Source organism: Trachypithecus francoisi, unplaced genomic scaffold (genome assembly GCF_009764315.1).
Source record: "Trachypithecus francoisi isolate TF-2019V2 unplaced genomic scaffold, Tfra_2.0 Lachesis_group16, whole genome shotgun sequence".
Taxonomy (NCBI): domain Eukaryota; kingdom Metazoa; phylum Chordata; class Mammalia; order Primates; family Cercopithecidae; genus Trachypithecus; species Trachypithecus francoisi.
This window is the reverse complement of record NW_022681461.1, coordinates 73,422,615-73,441,784: the sequence shown is the minus strand read 5'-3', so window position 1 is coordinate 73,441,784 and position 19,170 is coordinate 73,422,615. Positions and strand designations below refer to the sequence as shown.

The 19,170-nt window shown below is 40.7% G+C and overlaps 1 protein-coding gene across 2 annotated transcripts in view; it reads left to right on the top strand.

Moving 5' to 3' along the window:
• The first annotated feature begins 3,418 nt into the window (after positions 1–3,418).
• Positions 3,419–19,170, top strand: part of KIAA1958 (KIAA1958 ortholog) — a 173,411-nt gene continuing 157,659 nt past the window's right edge. The window contains exon 1 of one of the 2 annotated variants that reach the window (XM_033237798.1): positions 3,419–3,709. The gene's annotated coding sequence lies outside the window, so the exon portion shown is untranslated. The remainder of the gene's footprint in view (positions 3,710–19,170) is intronic. The other variant, XM_033237799.1, reaches the window with a different exon arrangement.

Here is a 19,170-nt window from a genome sequence, read left to right as displayed (position 1 = left end):
TGGGAGGCTGAGGCACGAGAATCACTTGAATCTGGGAGGCGGAGGAGGCTGCAGTGAGCTGAGATCACGCCACTGCACTCCAGCCGGGGCCACACAGCAAGACTCTGTCTCAAGAAACAAAACAAAAACAAAACAAACTTCCCCTCCTGGTGTGGTTGATACAGCCCACTTGTTCATCTTAAAGACCCCCAAACAACACATCCCTCAGCTGCTGACCATGAAAAAACCTAATGGTTGACTGAGGGCTGTAATCCCGGCACTTTCAGAGGGTGCGGCAGGAGGATTGTTTGAGGCCAGGAGTTTGAGACCACCCTGGGTAACATAGTGAGACCCCTGTGTCTACAAAAAGAAAAAAAAATTAGCTGGGCACGGTGGCCCACATCTCTAGTCCCAGCTACTCAAGAGGCTGAGGCAGGAGGAGTGACTGAGGCAGGGAGGTAGAGGATGCAGTGAGCTGAGATCATACCACTGCACTCCAGCCTGGGCGACAGAGCGAGACCTTGTCTCAAAACAAAACAGAACACCACAAAAACTTAATGGTCAACACCAGAGTCTTGCAAATAAGTTCCCCTCCTTTGTGCATGTGGTTTTTTAAGGGCATAATGCCTATGGACCTAATAAAAGCATAATCCCACAGGTCTCCTTTCTCTCACTCTCTTTCTTTCTCCTGAGTAGCTGGGACTGGAGATGTGGGCCACCACGCCTAGCTAATTTTTTTTTTTCCTTTTTGTAGAGATGGGGGTGTCACTATGTTACTCAGGGTGGTCTCAAACTCCCAGTCTCAAGCAATCCTCCTGCCACACCCTCCCAAAGTGCCGGGATTATGGCCCTCAGCCAACCCATTAGGTTTACTGTGATTGCTTTATCTGGGATCTTGGTTTCTCAAGTCCTAGCTGCCTTAAACTTGACTCCAAATTTTGTATCACCAGGCCAACAAGACTGCCAGTAAGCTCTAGGGTGCTTCTTTCTGACTTCCAAACTCCTAGACACAAATCAACAGTGCCTTGAGAAGGAAGAGTGGCTGAGAATGCAGGACTCACTTCAAAGTATTTCCCTTCTTCCTGGGGGCTCTTGGACTCTCAAGCCTTGGATGACAGGGTTGCTCTCCAATTGTTTTAAACAGACTTATTTATTTTTTTAAACAGCTTTTACAGTTCTCAGTGGCAGAGTTAGTTTGTTCAACAAGGTACCTCATCATGGTTGGATGCCTGCATCATTAAAAAAATTCATTATAATGAAATATCCTTTAAACAAATAAAATTAGATGTTTTTTTAAAGTTAATTGTGGCAAAAACAATTTAAAATGTACCTTTGTAGCTACTTTTAAGTGTACAGTTCAGTGGTGTTATATTTACATTATTGTGTAACATCTCTAGAACTTTTCCATCTTGCAAAAGTGAAACTCTATACCCAGTGAACATTATATCACCATTTTCTCCTCCCTCTACCCTCTAGCAACCACTATTCTACTGTCTGTTTCCACGAGTTTGACATAATCACACAATTTACATACCTCTACATACCTCATATACATCAAATCATAACAGTATTTGTCCTTTTGTGACTGGTTTATTGCACTTGGCACAACATCCTTAAGGTTCATCTATGTTGTGGCCTGTGATAGGATTTCCTTCCTTTTTAAGGCTGAATAATATTCCATTATATGTATATATTACATTTTCATTTATCCATTTATCTGTTGACGAACATTTGGGCTGCTTCAACCTCTTGGCTATTGTGAATAGTGCTGCAATGAACATGAGTGTGCAAATATTTCTTCGATATCCTGCTTTCAATTCTTTTGGACACTTACCCATAAGTGGGATTGCTGGATCATATGGTAGCTCTAGTTTTAGTTTTTTAAGGAACTTCCACACTGTTTTGCATAGTGGTGGTACCATCTACATTCCTACCAGCATTGCATAAGAGTTCCAATTTCTCCAGAAGATCCCATCTTTAGAATATGCAGCAATTAACTAGGGGCTTGTCATTTTTGGTCTTTTTTGTTTGTATCAAAGTTTACACAGATTTCAAATTTCAGCCTAGACCTGGAAGAGTGCTGATAGAGGAAAGTGTTAAGAACATCAACCTGAATCAACTCTAGAGATGGAGAGGGGTTGGCAGAAGCCACCCTAAAGGAGAGAACATGCTTGATGTGGCAATGAAGTTACCTGCCTGGATTCTGGGCGACCCTGGATATCTTCTCCTTTGCTAAGAAGTTAGCCTCTTTTTCTGCCTCAAAAATATTCTTCTCTTCCCTTACCCACTCCAAGGGTACAAGTGACTGGGGTATGCCTGTCACAGGTGAGATGAGGCCAAGATGTGGGCACTAAGGCCGATCAGATATGGTATAAATGTTATTTATTACCATGATTACTGTTTTGGAGATGGTCAGTGCTGTAAATAGAAAGGGAGTTAAGAGCAGACTCTGAAGCCAGACTGTCTGGAATGAATCCAGGCTCCTCTAGCTACTAAATATGTGTTGAACACATTTCTTAATTTCTCTGTGCCTCATCCATATCCATAAAATGGCAATGTTAATCCTTATCCATAAAATGGCAGTATTAATAGCACCCACTGTTTAGAGTTCTTAGGATTAAATAAATTAATATTCGCTAAGTACTCAATGCAAACTGTGGGCACACAGCATGTACTATGTAAGCGTTAGGTAAAATAAAGGTGGACCAAGCCTGGTAGCACCTAGTAAGTACAGCTTCAGCTTTGCTGTGCTGAGTCGTGTAGGTGGTGTTCTTGTGTCCCTGGTTTGCTGGAGGACCTAGTTTTAGTGTATTTCAGGTGTCATTAAGCATCCCCGCTCCCTTGATGGGATAGGGGTGTATGTGTTATAGGGGGATGATGGGCACCTTGACGGGGCAGCGGTGACTGTGGACTGTATATAGCATCTCGGTGGAAAGTCTTAACGCACATCGCTGGGCGGAGAGGTGACTCTACTCAATGCGTTATAAGGGGAATCACACACCTCACGGACGGTGTAGGTTCTGTCTTCTCCTTGCGTTTCAGTGGAGGTGCACAGACCTCCGGGAGGCACCGGGGACCGCGGGCCCAGGACGTGTAGCAGGGGGCGGTGCTGTACACTTCCTCGGACCATAGCGGGGATGGCGGGTTCCACACCTGTCGGGGCAGCAGGGACTGAGCTCGTGCGCGCGGAGGACTGGTTGCTCCAAACCTCCAGGGGCAGCGCGCCAGCCGCCGCGTGCGCGCGTGTGTGCAGCAGCAGGCTCGGTCTACACCTCCTCCGGGCAGCAACGACTGCGAGCTTGGTGCGTGCTGTAGGAGGTGTCGTTACACACTTCCTGTGGGTCTCGCCGACCACGGCGCGTTTCCGGTGCCGGCTGGAGCCCCAGGTCCGAGCCCCCGCCCCGCTCGCCGGCCCCGCCCCGGCCCGCCCGCGCCCCGCCCCCTGCCCGCCCGCCGCACTCCGAGCTGGGCGCGCGGAGCTCGGGGCGCACGGAGCGGCGCGCGCCGGTCGGCCGAGCCAGGCTGGCGCCCCCGCCCCCCGCCCCGCGCCTCGGTCCGCCGCCCGCCGGGCGCCTTCCCCGCGCCTTTTGCCTTCGGTGCCCGGTCCTCCAGCCGCTTTCCTCCCGCCCTCGCGCCCCTCCGGCCCGCCCCGTCCAGCCCGGGCTGCCCGGCTCCCGCAGGCCCCCCCCGCCGCCCACGTTCCTATGGACAGACGCACAGACACCTGCAGGTGGGTGAGAGCCCGCGCGCTGGGCGGGGACGAGCGCGCCGACGCCGCGACCCAGGTGGGGAGCCCCTTTGTGTGGGGGGCGGCCGTGCCGGGGTCGACTCTGCTTCCCCGTCAGCGGCCGCGCGGTGACCCGGCTGAACCTTCCTTTTGTCTCCTCTCGGGGGAGCGAGGCCGGAGCGAGGGCAGGGACCCGGGCGTCCGCTCGTCGGCAGAGCCGGGCTTGAGGGTGCAAGGCGCAGAGACCCCCGGCGGCGGCTCCGGTCCGCCTGACCCGGGCCGCCCCGCCGCCCGGCAGCTCGGGTCTCAGCGGCGGCTGCAGGCGCAGTGCATGGGGCTGGTGCCCCTGCTTCTGCTCTTGGGTCTGTCGGAGGTGGGAAGGAGGGCGGGAAGGAGGAAGAAAAGATCTGTCCTCTTAGTTTCCAAGTCGTGAGATGCTTATGGAGAAAGAGAGGTGGTTCAGGGCTCTGCCCCACTAGTTTCCCTCCTCGGGAGGCTCGCCGAGGTGCGTTTGGGGCGTGTGTGAAGGAACGTGCATGGCTTCGCTCCCTTATTTATTGTTTCTAACGGAGGAGGGCTTTCTCCAAAAGGCTCTTCCGTCCCCCACCCCCATCTGAGGCTGCGCACAGTGATTTGTGTTTGTTATCAAATACATCGAGAAATGTATTCCCCTGGGTAGGAGGAGGTTGGACTGAGCAACGTCAAACCAAAATCAAAGAATGTTTTTGATTCCCTCAAGTCTTTTTTTTTTTTTTAAGGTTTTAGATGGAGACTTTAAAAAAATGAACATGGCTGTGATTTTTACAGTTCTGTATATTTAGTGTGTGTGTGTGTGTGTGTGTTGAAGTTGAGGAGTAAAGTTTTGTTTTTTCCCGGACTTGTTAGGATTCGCAAGACGGAATCCTCTCCCGACGAAATAAACAGTTAACAAGCCGGTCAGGTAGTGACAGCTTGCATGTTGGAGGTTAAATTGGAGTGCAGTAAACAATGATCTAGCTTTCCGTTCAGGCTGAAGCCTTTATTTCTACTGATTTAAAATATGAGATCTTTCACAACCCATGAGATCATGAATGTCAGAATTGAGTTTTCCCCCTAGGATTGTGCTTTTCCTATTTTATTCTATGTATATAACCCAGCGATTCGGTTGTGCATGGATATGGATACCGTGTTTTGAAAAATACTGTAGGGTGATGTTTCTGTTTTGTCTTATTTGATTAGCTAGCTAAGTTTCTTCTTTAACGGTTGCTGTGTATTTGTAGATATTCAAATGATAAACGAGGTTGAATAAGCAACCAGAAAATAAATTTTACAGATTCAGATTTTTAATATGCAGGTATGGATTTATAACTGTATTAATCTCAATCTACTGCTCAGTTCTGGAAACTCTTTTTTGCCCCCCCGTGTGAGAATTTATATTGACAAACTTAAGTCTGACAGTTACCCAGGAAATTAAAAAAACGAAGCAGTTTTGGGGGCCATGCATACAATTATATAGACAGTCATATGTAGAAAATGGAGGTTTTCCTAAAAAAACAAAAAGCATTATCATCTAAACTTGAAGGAAAAACGTGGAAAATTATGTATTATTTAAATTTTCATTAAGGTTTAAAATTTAGAAAACTGTACAATTTAATGCATTTTTTTAGACAAACTGATTTTTGTCATTATAAGAAGTTTAGTATGCTTAAAATAGTGGTTTTTTTCTAGGAGAAAAATTTATCCTAGATTCTTGCCCCAGTTAAACAGATTAATATTATTGCATGCCTAATACTGTAAATGCCTGGAGTGTACATTTATACACACATTACTTAAAACCTAGCAGTGATCAAGCCAATCCCTTTTAGTTGACAACATTTTACTGGTTTCTGCTTTGACTTCCAGTCTGCATTAGGTAAATGAATTTAAATTCTGCACAGAGGCACAGAGTATTGTGGCTCTGGTAGGCCCTTGACTAGCGTTCCTTGTCCCTCTCCATTCATAGTCATAGCCCAAAGAGGAGAGGTATTGAAATTTGGTCAGGCTTTATCGCGAATCCGTGAATGGAGTTCTAGACCACTCTCAGAATTTCAGCACTTAGATATACATACTCTTCCTTAGCTCTTTAAAGTATTAAAAAAAGATAAGCTAACAATTGAATTGCTTATTTATATATTTACAAGGCTGTCAGTGGTAGTGATAAGATTTAACAAAGAGTCACTGTGTAACTAAGCATTAACAGAGTGTGGCCTGTACTGAGAATGGTTTTGGCAAAGTTGTAGTTGTGCCTAAATGTTTTCTGAGATCATCAGTGTAGTCTTTATGTGGGCTGGCTAAAAGATAACACCCTAGTTTTGTTTATGTTTTTGTGTGTTTTTTTGACTGATATGTAGATACTAATTTTTTGTTTTTGTATAATTAGCAATAATATTTTAGTGTAATCAGAAGCATTCCAGAGAACCTTATGTATTTTCAACTGATTTTCTTTCTGGTAAGTTGGTGTTCGGGAAGGCATATAAATTATTTTTCATTTTTCATGTTTGAAATTTTTTCATTTGTTTTGACAAATACGTGCTACTTCCAGAAAATTTGAATTTGTATAAAACTGGATTTTTAAATATAGCTGACATTTACCAACTTCTCTTTTTAAAACAACACTAAGCCGTCCACAGTTAAATTTGATAGGCTTTAAAATCCATCAACTTTTCTAGCATTTTCCTGTTTATTGGTTATCAATGTGGTATCATTACAGGAAGCTTAAAACGGACACTTTATGTTAACTAGAATGCTCAAACGACTAGTGTTTTCATTAGTAATAAATGGAAAGCTGAAAAGTAACAATTTTATCTTTGTGATAGATCTGTGACTTTCAAGTCTTTTTTTCACATTTTTTTGTAGCCTAGTGGGGAAGCAGGTCCCGCTGTGAGAGGTGTGGACAGTGACCTCTCGTTCCAGCCGTTGTCATCATCCTGCATTGTTTAACAACAGCACCAACCCCATGCTGCTCGCCGAAAATGCAGATTTCATTCTTGGATTAATATTCTGGTACCAGATGTATGAGGCTGGCTCTAAAGAAGCGTTTTCTCTTAAGTACTGTCAAAAATAGAGAAGCTGAAGATTGGAGAGAAGCCATTTATTTTGAACAGTTTATTTTCTGACAGTTTGTGTTTGTAAAGAAACCTGCTCATAATATTTACTTCAGAGATCTCCATAGTTGCCTGAGGAAGCCCCACAGGTTTCTTTTCCTTTAAAAAAGTTTCCATTGAGCTTGACTCTTACGTGATACTTCTTGACTTTGCTTCTGATTAGTTGATTTATGGACTTTATTTACTAGCATGATTGGAGAATTCTTTTGCTAGACTGAAATTGCACTCTGCCTGTGCTCTGGTCTGTTTCCTAGGTAACAAATGCACTGCATAGATTCCATAATGAGGACTGTGGTTGGCTAGTTACTGTGTAAATTCTGTTGTTTGGTAAAGCTTAGTCTCAAATTCAAATAAAGGTCAAGAAACCAAAAGTACTGAAAATGCAAATTTTTGAATTTGATTTTATATCCAATGCCAACAACGTTTAATAGGCTTTTCTGGAGAAAGGCAAATTATGCAGCCGTATTCAAGTTTGTTTTGCAAAGTCTTACACTTTAAACAGTTGGAGAGCTTTTTCACCATTAGTGTTCATACTGGTAATGCTAATGGCTCTAGTGACTAAGAAGATGTATTTCAGAAACATATTATCACACTTGAAAATAATATAGAAAGCAAAGAATCCTGGTCTAGGACAACTGTGATATTGTTATACTGAAAGGAAGTAACATTATGTATCAAAAGAGAAATTATATAACTTTGACATGAGATAGAACATTGTGTTTTTTAGAGATGTGGTCATAACTCTATCACCCACGCTAGAATACAGTGGTGCAACCATAGCTTACTGCGTCTTCAAACTCCTGTGCCCAAGGGATCATATTTCAGCCTCCCAAGTAGCTGGGACTACAGGCACATGCCATCACGCTCAGCTAATTTTTCTTATTTTTTGTAGAGATGGGGTCTTGTGGTGTTGCCCAGGCTGGTCTTGAACTCCTGGACTCAAATGATCGTCCTGCCTTGGTCTCCCAAGTGCTAGGATTATAGGTGTGAACCATCACGTCCAGCCATAACCTTAAAAAAGTTTAAGAAGATCTTAAAACGTTGAAGCAATGTTTAAAAACGTTAAAAATCTTACCATAAAATGCTGAATTTCTATTCTAGCCTTTTTTCTTCTCTGCATGAACTTTGGCCAACCTGGCACCAGGGAGCAAGTCTCCCCTTGGTTGCTGCAAGTTAGAGAATAGCTTTCTCCTCCACCTTACTCTCCTCTGGAAATCTGTGGGCTCTTTAGCTCCAGACATAGGACAAAAACTAATATGTATGGAATGGCTAATGATTATTAGCTGTTTTTTTTGTTCTTTTTTTTTTTCCTTAAGAAACCTGCAAAGAACCAAAGTTCCATTAAATCCTACTGGAAATATATTTTCACTTGAGGCCTGAAAATGTTTTTTGTTAAACATCAAGGAATTCATTAACTAAACATTAAAATAAAATACATACAACATATCCAAAGTTGCTTCCATTGCTTTCCCTTGCTTTGCTGGGTTGTTTTTAGATGATTCATTTACTCTTTGGTTAACTTTCATTTCACGCATAGGATACATCTTGCTTGACTTCTCTTTTTATTCTTGGTTTTCTTCAAAACTGATATTACTTTAACCTTTTCTGTCCTTGTTGAATTGCAAATATTGTATCCTTTCAGTTTTTTCTTATATTTTCCTCTGGAAATACTAATTATTTAAAAAATATTTTCCTTGTGTGATTTAAGCACTAATGCTGTTATTTTCTTCCGAGTTCTGAAGACTTGTTTCTTTTGGTGCCTTTTTTTTTTTTTTCAGCTGTTTGTCTTGCTGCTCTCATGGTAAGTTATGCATTATTTGGTCTTTTCACACATGTCTGATGATTCCTGAATCTAATATCTAGTCAGGGCTTTTCTCCTGAAATCCACATCTTTGTGTCCTACTATGACTGGATATATTCACTTAATTTTCCACAAACATTTCACATTCAGCATGCCCCAGACTTACTGTCCTCTTCAAATCTGTGTCTTTTCTTTAATTCCCTAGCTCAGTGAGTTGGTACCACCTTCGATCCATTTTCCCAGTCTAGAAATTTAGGAGTTATGTCTGATTCCTTCTTTATTCTTCTAATCCCATTTTCCATACATAATCAAGCCCCTGGGTCAGTCAGTTCTTGTTCCCTTAGATTTATCACTTCTGTCTGTTTGCCACATGTGAATCGTGCTACTGTGTTACCTTTGCGTTAGTCTTAGTTTTACAGTTAAATGTATTCAGTGTGCAACAGAAGTCCTTATGGTAAAGCTTCTGTAATCATTTAATAGTCTGAAGTTCATTGAATTCTTATAAGTGGCTCATGTGAAATGTATCCCTTGCCTTTCATATTTAACACTGTTTATCTGTGGCTTTTATAGTTCAAGGTCACTTTGACTGAATAAAAATACTTGACTCATTTTTTTTCCCCTCAAGTATCTTTAAAAATGTTACTCTCTTGCAGGAGTTGGCAAACTTTTTCTGTAAAAGACCAAATAATAATTATCTTAGGTTTTGTGGGTCATAGGTTCCTCAATTACTTAACTGTGCCATTGCATTGCAAAAGCAGCTATAGATAGTGTGTAAATGAACTAGCATGACTGTTCCAATAAAACTTTATTTACAGAACCAGGCAGTGGGCTGGATTTGGTCCATGGGCCTTAGTTTGCTGAGTCCTATTCTATTCTGGTAAAATGTGTTGTCAAACGCTAATACCAGTATGATTTTCTTTCTTTAATTTTATCTTTTTGCCTAGATACCCAAGGGCTTTTTCTTCATCTTTAAAGCCAATAATTTTACTAGAATGTCTGTTAGCCATTCCTGTTAATTCTCCTAGATACACAGTGTATTCTATTATATTGGCTCAAATGTTTTTTCATATTTTCATCAATTATAGTTTTTTAGTAGTGTTCCATTATTTTCGTTTTCTCTCTTTTGGGCCTCCTATTATATGTATGTTGGATCTTCTTATATCTATACCTTAATATTATTCTTTCTTATTTTTTATATTTGCTTTGTTTTTATTTTTTATTTTTTCTATTTTATGCTTTAGTGCCTTCAATGTATCTTCCGTGGTATCTATGTCTCTCTGTTTTTTTTGAGACAGTCTCACTGTCACCTAGGCTGGAGTGCTGTGTCACCATTGTGGTTTACTGCATTGTCAACATCTCTGGACTCAGGTGATCCTCCCAGTTTAACCCAAGTAGCTGGGACTACAGATGTGCATCACCATGCCCTACTAATTTTTGTGTTTTTTGTAGAGACAGGGTTTCACCGTGTCGCCCAGGCTGGTCTCAAACTCACGGGCTCAAATGATCCACCTGCCTCCGCCTCCCAAAGTGCTGGGATTACAGACATGAGCCACTGCACCTGGTGGTATCTATCTATTAAGTTTAGTGTTCTTGCTAGTTTTCACTTCCTTTCTGAGTTTTTTCTTTCCTATTCTGTCATGAACTTTGTCATTTCTTATTGTACATCCTCTTGTTATCTGGCAAGATTCGTTTTTTAGTTTTTCAATTTCTGATCTATGCTGTTCTTCCATAGCTTCTATCATTTAAAAATTTTTTTCCCCTTTTTCTTTTTGAGACAGGGCCTTTCTCTGTCATCCAAGGTTCAAGGAATTCACCCACCTCAGCTTCCCAAGTAGCTAGGACTATGGATGTGTGCCATCACTACCAGCTGAGTTTTTTTTTTTTTTTTGAAAGATGGGTTTCACTGTGTTGCCCAGCCTGGTCTTGAACTCTTGGGCTCGTGATCCTCCTGCCTTGGTCTCCCAAAGTGCTGAGATTACAGGCATGAGGCACTGTGCCTGGCTATTTTCTTAATTCCTCTTATTCATTTTGAAATATGTTATAGTTCTCATCTTTTTTCTTACTGTACTTTTTAATTGTTCTCTCTTGGTCATATTTAAATTAGATGGTCTTACCTGTACTTTTGGAGAAGGTTTCTGTGATGGAGGTGGAAATTGGCAAATATAGTTTTCCTGCTTTTATGGTTTGAAGATTTTCTCCTTTGTTGCTTAGCTGGAGTATTTTAAAAATATGGCCACTCAATTAAAACAAAAATGAGATACCATTGTACACTCACTAGAATGGCTAAATGAGAAACATAAAAAATACCAAGTATGAGGATGTAGAGTAGCTGAAATTCTCCTGCTCTGCTATTCGAAGTGTAAATTGGAATGGAAATGTAAAGTGGTACAACAATTTGGAAAGCTCTATGGCTGTATCTACTAAAGCTGGACATATGCTGCAAGTCCTGTGACTCAGTAGTTCTACTCTATGATCCATACTCCCCAAATATATGGACTAGAATGCTCATAGCACATTTGTCATTGCTCCAAACTGAAATCTGTCCAAATGGCCATCAGTCATTGTTGTTCCCTTCCACAGTGAGTCTGACTTTGGCTGTGTAACTTGCTCTGGCCAGTTGGACATTAGCAAGCATTACGCAACACAAGCTTGATCAGTGCTTATGTACTCCGGGGAATAATGTCCTGAGACCACTGTATAAGGATGTCCTGGAGTAGGAGAGGTTACATGGAAGAGAATCGTGGTGCCCAGCCAGTGACCAGTACTTACTGACAAACTTGTGAGTGAGGTCATCTTTGACTTTATAGTTTAGCTGACCTTCCTTCCGGCTAAAAGTCGCCACATGAACAAGTCCAGGTAAAGCCAGAGGAGAAACTACCCAGAAAACATACAATTGTGAGAAACAAGAAATTGTTGTTTGAAGCCACTAAATTTTTAGATGATTTGTTATACAGCAATATTAAACTGACTCAGATTGAATAAATACATCATGGTATATTTACACAACGGAATACTGTAGAGCAATGAGAATGATAAACAGTCTACAGCTGCATGCAGTAGTATGTGTGAATCTCACAGACATATGTTGAGCTAAAGAAGCCAGACAGAGCAGAGTTTATACTGTATGCCTGCATATTATAGAAAGTCCTCAAGCAGGCAGAATCATTCTGTTCTGTTAGAAGCCAGAATAGGGGCTACCCTTGGGGGAGTATTGACGAGAACAGAGAAAGTAGAGGCTTCTGGGCTGCTGGAAAGGTTCTCTTTCTTGAACTGGTTGCTGGTTACATAAGTGGGTTCTGTTTGTGAAATTGTAAAATATCAGCAAGTTCACTTATTGCTGCCTTTTTCTGAGTATATATTTCAATGTTGATGTGGCCTCCTCTGATGTTCTCTGAGATTAACCTTCTTTGGGTATCTCTTTCCTTTATTCCCACTCCTGCCTCTTTGTTTGATTTGGATTCTAGTCCACAGTGTTCTTCCTAAAGCCTCTTAGGTTCTCGTGGTCTTGCATTCTCCCCCGGAAACTCAGAAACTTTACTGGTTGTTCTTAGATACAATTTCACTTAAAAAGGATCCTCTCTTTTTGATGGTAATTTCTTCTTTCCCAGCTCTTAGACTCACTAGAACTCTCCTTTTTCTGCCTTCATCTGCTCAGTTGCTTATTCTGTGTAGGTTCTATTTTTGTGGGCGTTTTAGCCCTGCCTACTTATCTGGTGTCCATAGGACTCTCCTATCACCTGATATTGTTGAACATTTTGTCTTTTGTTATTGTCCACCTATTTTGTTATCCTCCTATCTGTGGGTGTTTTTATTTTTCCTGTGGAGATAATTGTAGATCCACTTGCAGTTGTAAGATATAATACAGAGAGGTTCTTTGCATGCTTTGCTCAGCTTCCCCCAGTGGTAGCATTTTGCAAAAGTATAATGTTACAACCAGGATATTGACGGTTTATGGGCTGAGTAGTGTCCCTGCAAATTCGTATATTGAAGCCACAACCCTCCAGTACCTTAATGTAACTGTATTTAGAAGCTAGGGCATTTAAAAAGGTGATTAAGTTAGAATAAGGTTATTGGAGTGGGCCCTAATATAATCCAGTGTGGTGTCCTTATAAGAGGAAATTTGGACACAAAAAGAGACATTAGAGACATGCACACAGGGGAAAAAACTCTGTAAAGGAAACAGCAAAGAGGAGGCCATCTGCAAGCCAAGGAGAGAGGCTTCAAAAGAAACCAAGCCTGCCAACACTTTGATCTTAGAATTCTAGCCTCCAGAATTGTCAGAAAATAAACTTCTGTTGTTTCAGGCACCCAGTCTGTAGTATTTTGTTATGGCAGCCCTAGCAAATGAATACACTGACATCGATAAAATCCACCACTCTTATTCAGATTTCCAGTTTCAGTGGTATTCACTTGTGTAGGTTCAATACAGTTTTATCACCTTTTTAGGTTTCTGTTTCTACCATCCTCTCCACTACCCCCCCCCCCCAACATTTCTAACATATTCATATGATTAGATTTGAGTCTGTTGTCTTGCTTGCTTAGGAGTCCTTTATTTATTTTTAAGTAGTTTTTTTTTGTTGTTATATTGGAAGACTTATTTTCCCAATTAATCAAAGGGGACAAATACCATCAGGCAAGAAAGGGTAAGATACGCAATAATCTGATTAGTAATAGCTTTTCTGGTGTATCTGATTTATAGTGATAAGCCAATACATATTTGTTGCAGGGAGTTTAATTAATTCTTTTCTAAATGACTAAGGTTGTTAACATTTTCATGACAATTCTGGTACAGTTATTGACTTTCTTTATCTGACATCTTCTGAAAACAAGGAGTTCTACATTAGTGAGTTTACCATATAACTAAAGTTTATCTCCTGGAGAAAACTTAAGATTAAAATCATTTTTAGTAAAGATGTTCTTTAAACATAGCTTAAGTAAAGGTGGCGGTTCAGTTGTTTTTAGAAATCTGCCAAAGGAATCCTTTTCTGGCATCTGGATGAACCCAAGCTGATACAGAGAAATTTTTCTTTTCCCTCCCTGGAAAATTCGCTTAAGTTTTTCAACTCTGAAGTTTTACAATAAGTTTAATCTAGTTTACTACAGCCAATTCAAGGAAGGATCAATCAATCCAACTTACAAATCCATAAAATTAATGGATTTACCAAAATCTTGTTTAAACAGCCTTTTAAAGTTTCTTTTATGTTGGTATAACTTACATAAAATGCATAAATTTTATGTGTAGAGTGATTTTTTCCCCCTTTTATTTTTAGTTGAGATGTAATGATTCTACATGTTTTTGGGATACAGAGTAATATTTCAATGTGTGTATACAACGTATAATGATCAAATTAGGTAATTAGGACACCCATAACCTCAAACATTTTATTATTTATTTGTGTTGGGAACATTCAAAATCCTCTCTTCTGGCCTTTTGAAAATATGCAATAAATAATAGTTAACCATATTCATCCTACAGTGCTACAGAACCAGAGCCCATTCCTATCTAGCTGTAATTTTGTATCTGTTAACTAGCCTCTATCCACTCCTCTCCCTTTGCTGTTCCCAGCCTCTAATACACACAGTTCTACTTTCTACTTCCATGAGCTCAAAAAAATTTACTCGCACATATGAGTGAGAACATGTGGCATTTACCTTTCTGTGCCTGACTTATTTTGCTTAATAGATGTCCTCCAGGCTCATCCATGTTGTGGCAAATGGTGGGATTTCTTTCCTTTTTATGGTTGAATAGTACTCCATTGTGTATGTTTACACCACATTTTCTTTATCCATGAATCGATTGATGGACATTTGGTTGGATTCCATGTTTTAACTATTGTGAAAGTGCTACAATAAACATGGTGGTGCAGATCATCTCTTTGATACACTGATTTCTTTGATACACTGGTTTTCTTTTCTTTGGATAAACACTCAGTAGTGGGATTACTGGCTTACTGTGGTAGTTCTGTCTTTAGTTTTTTTCGAAACTTCCATATAGTTTTCTATAGTAAATAGCCTTTGAAGATTTCTGTGAAATTTTAGCTGAAGGTACTCCCGTTTTACCTTCACAGCAGCATTTTAAGGAATGTTCTGCTTTAAAAGTTTGGGTCATATGATAGTGTAGTCTTAGAAATATTTTCCTTTTGAATTTTGTTAATGAATATGAATATATCCATTGAAAAGTATATATTCATAATAAAATTATTATTATTATTATTTTTGAGACAGTCTCTCATTCTGTCGCCCATCCTGCAGTGCAGTGGTGCGATCTCAGCTCGCTGCAACCCCCACCTCCTGGTTCAAGCGATTCTTGTGCCTCAGCCTCCTGAGTAGCTGGGATTACAGGTATGCACCACCATGCCCAGCTAATTTTTGTATTTTTAGTAGAGATGGGGTTTCGCCAAGTCGGCCAGGCTGGTCTCGAACTCCTGACCTCAAGTGATCTGCCTGCCTTGGCCTCCGAAAGTGCTGGGATTACAGGCAAAACACCATGCGTGGCTTTACAAATTATTTTTTGGTGTCAAATTTTATTCTATTAATTAACCTTAATACCATTTAATTTTTTTCTTTTCTTTTTTTTTTTTTAGAGATAAGGTCTCACTGTGTTGCCCAGGCTGGTCTCGAACACCTGGGCTTGAGCAGTCTTCCTGCCTTGACCTCCCAAAGTGCTGGGATTACACACATGAGCCACCGTGGTCAGCTTAGTATTATTTTTATTTGATGCTTTCCTGTTAATTATTAAATAGATATTTTACAGTTACTTTTTTTAGTCGTCTAAGAACATACTATTGGCTTGAGAAATAAGCATGTCCTTGCACATTACATAATAAACAATATTCTTGTTGAATATAAAAAATTGTAGTTCTGTATAATATTTTTGAGAAAAACGGTGCACTGATAAAAAGGTTAGTTGGTTTGACCATGTGAAAGTTTAAACTTGGTTGGGCTTGGTGGCTCGCATTTGTAATCCCAGTATTTTGGAAGGCTGAGGCAGGAGGATTGCTTGAGCCCCGGAGTTTCAAGATCAGCCTGGGCCACATAGGGAGACCCCCATCTCTACAAAAAAAAAAAAAAAAGGCCCAGCATGGTTGCATGCACCTGTGGTCCTGGCTACTTGGGAGGCTGAGGTGGGAGGCTGAAGTAGGAGGATCTCTTGAGCCTAGGAGGCTGAGACTGCAGTAAACTATGATCATGCCACTGTACTCCAGTCTGGGTGACAGTGCCAAACCTTGTCTCCAAAACAAAAAAACTCAAAAAACTTTATTTTTTAAACAAAATAATGACATTAAAAAGGAAGGAGCACACTTTGGGAAGCTGAGGTGAGAGGATTGTTTGACATCAGGAGTTTGAGACCAGCCTGGGCAACAAAGCAAGACCCTTGTCTCTACAAAAAAAAAAAGAAAAATTAATCAGTCATGATGGCTCATGCCTGTAGTCCCAGCTACTTGGGAGACTGAAGTGGAAGGATCACCTGAGCCCAGGAGTTCAAGACCATGGTGAGCTATAATGGCGCCGCTGCACTCTAGACTGGGCAACAGAGCGAGATCCTGTTTCTTGAAAAAACAAAATAAAACCAAGTTGAAAAGTGAGAACGCTGTGAAGAAGGCAGCCAACCAGGGCTGCAATGGAGAGTAACAAGGAAGGCCTCTTTCAATCAAGTCTTCAATTGGTCTAAGAAGAAAATCTTCCATTTCAGATTTAAAAAATAAAGAGGAACCAACACCTTGCGGAGCTGGTAGCCAAGCATTTCAGGCAGAGAAAACTGTGGCATAGAGAGACAGGAAGGGCATGAGGTCACATAGCAGACTGCATAGAAGAGCCAAGATTCGAAACCCTAATGCTAGACCCCAACTCCCATCTATTGCTTCTAATAACTGTTCATTAGTGGGTCCAGCATGGGGGCTCACATGGAGCAGGCCCTACTAAAAATCACTCTTTCTTGAAAAAACAAACAAAAAGAAAATACTTGCAGCAATATGATAGATAAAGAGTTGATGTCTTTATGACATTGTATTGTTTTCACGATTTACAAAAAAAAAAAAACCCTAATGAATAATAGATAAAATGAAGAGCCATTTATAGAAGAGAAATGTTCAGCCTCCATGATAATCACAGACAAAATACTATGGCAATCCAGAAGCTTTTTTTAAACACTATCAAATTAGCAAAAATATAAAGTGAAATAATACCCATTATGTGGTGAGTAGAAAGGAGAAGGGGAGGAAGTTATTCTCATATGTATTGCTGATGGGAATATGGCATCCTTGTTTTCTTATAAAACTTTGAAGTATAATATACTTACAAAAGATGAACATATCAATGTGTACAGTTGATTAACTGTTACAAATTGAATACATGTGACTGGTACTCAGATAATAAACAAGACATTATTTATTCCTTGTGCTTTTCCCAGTATCTAACGCAATCCCTCTGAAACAAAATAAATATCCTGACAGATTGCTGAGTCATAGGGTATATATGCTGAGCTTTAATGTGTTCTCCAAAGTAATTGTATCAGTTTATACTGGCACTGACACCGGCAGTGTGTAAATGTTCTAGTTACCCCGCTTTCTGTGATTATCATTTTGAAAAGCAATTTGTCAGTATATTAAGAGCCATAAATATATTTATACCAATTTATCTAGTAATTCTAATTGAAAAGATAGAGATACATGCACAAAAACATTCAGTGAAGCAGTCTAAATTTTGTCTGCTGCAACCCCACAACATTTGTCGTCTGTGGCTGCTTTTGTGCTGCAGTGGCAGAATTGAGTAGTTATGATAGAGATCCTGCAAAGCAGAAAATATTTACTGTCTGACTTACTCCAGAAAAAGTTTTCTGACCCCTGCATTCGAGCATTATTTAGAATATTAAAAGATATGTCCATCAGTAGGGGAATTATTGGCTAAATCCTTGATAAAACTGGAGCTAGCCATTTACAATGATGATTACAGGGACTGTTTAACCAACAGATATTTAATGGGCATTCACCATGTGTTAGGTACTTTTCTAGATGTTAGGAAATCAGTAAAAACAAAATACTTGCCCTCATAGAGCTTAAATTTTAGTAGTGGAGATAGAGAAGAAACAAGTAAAATAATATGTAAGGGATAAGTGCTAAGAAGGAAGAAAAGCAGGAAAGGGGGATATGAAATATTTCAGGTCTTGACATTTTAGATTAGGGTTACCAAGGAATATTTCACAGAGAAAATGACTTTTGAGTAAGGACTTAAATGAGAGGGCTTGACATGCAGGTATCTGGGGGAAGAGCATTTGAGGCAAAGGGAATGGCAAGCACAAAGGGTCAGTTGGAAATGTGCCCTGAGATGCTCTAGGAACAAGAATTTCAAGGGCTGGCTGGTTGTGGTGGCTAACTCCTTTAATCCCAGCACTTTGGTAGGCCAAGGCAGGAGGATCACTTAAGCCCAGGAGTTCGAGACCAGCTGGGAAACAAGACCCCTTCTCTACAAAAAGTAAAAAAAATTAGCCAAGTGTGGTGGTGCATACCTGTAGTCCCAGCTACTAGGGAGGCTGAGGCTGCAGTGAGCTGTGTTCATGACACTGCACTCCAGCTTGAGCAACAAAGCGAGACCCTGTCTCAAAGAAAAAAAAAATCAAGGGCTACACTAGAGGGAAGGAGGGGAGAGCTGCAAGGGAAGAGAGTTGCAAGAGTTTGGACAGGTAATTGCTAGTGGTAGTGGGTAGGGCAGATCATGTAGAACCTTCTGGCAAAATGAAAAATCCCTATTAAAAATTGTTCAGGTAGGAAATAGAAAGAATTTTTCTTCTCCCATTTTCCCTCCCTCCCTGATCATGACTATCATGCAAAGCTATGCATAAGGAAAAGATTGGAAGAAAATACCCTGAAATGCTAACAGTGTTAATGTGCTGGGGTTATAAATTATATATATATTTGCCATACTTTCTATAATTTGGCTATATTTTATAATAAAAAGCATAATTAAAGACTGCAAGTATTTTGCATATTTCTATCTTTTAATACCTTAGAAATCAAGTACTTTAGATCTTTGTCAAGTTGATTGTAACCTGACTTTATTGATGGTGGGCAACAGTGTCTTAAATCATCTAAGGAGTTGTTGGCTTTTTAATTATGTATTAATCTTTTTTTTGTTTGTTTGTTTTTGTTTTTGTGAGACGGAGTCTCGCTCTGTCGCCGAGGCTGGAGTGCAGTGGAGCGATCTCGGCTTACTGCAAGCTCCACCTCCCAGGTTTACGCCATTCTCCTGCCTCAGCCTCCCGAGTAGCTGGGACTACAGGCGCCCGCCACCTCGCCCGGCTAGTTTTTTTTTTTTTTGTATTTTTTAGTAGAGACGGGGTTTCACCGTGTTAGCCAGGATGGTCTCGATCTCCTGACCTCGTGATCTGCCCGTCTCGGCCTCCCAAAGTGCTGGGATTACAGGCTTGAGCCACCGCGCCCGGCCTTATGTATTAATCTTTCAGGGTTTGAACCAGAAGGAACTGTAGAGATTATCTTTTTTTTTTTGAGACAGAGTCTCACTCTGTCACCCAGGCTGGAGTGCAG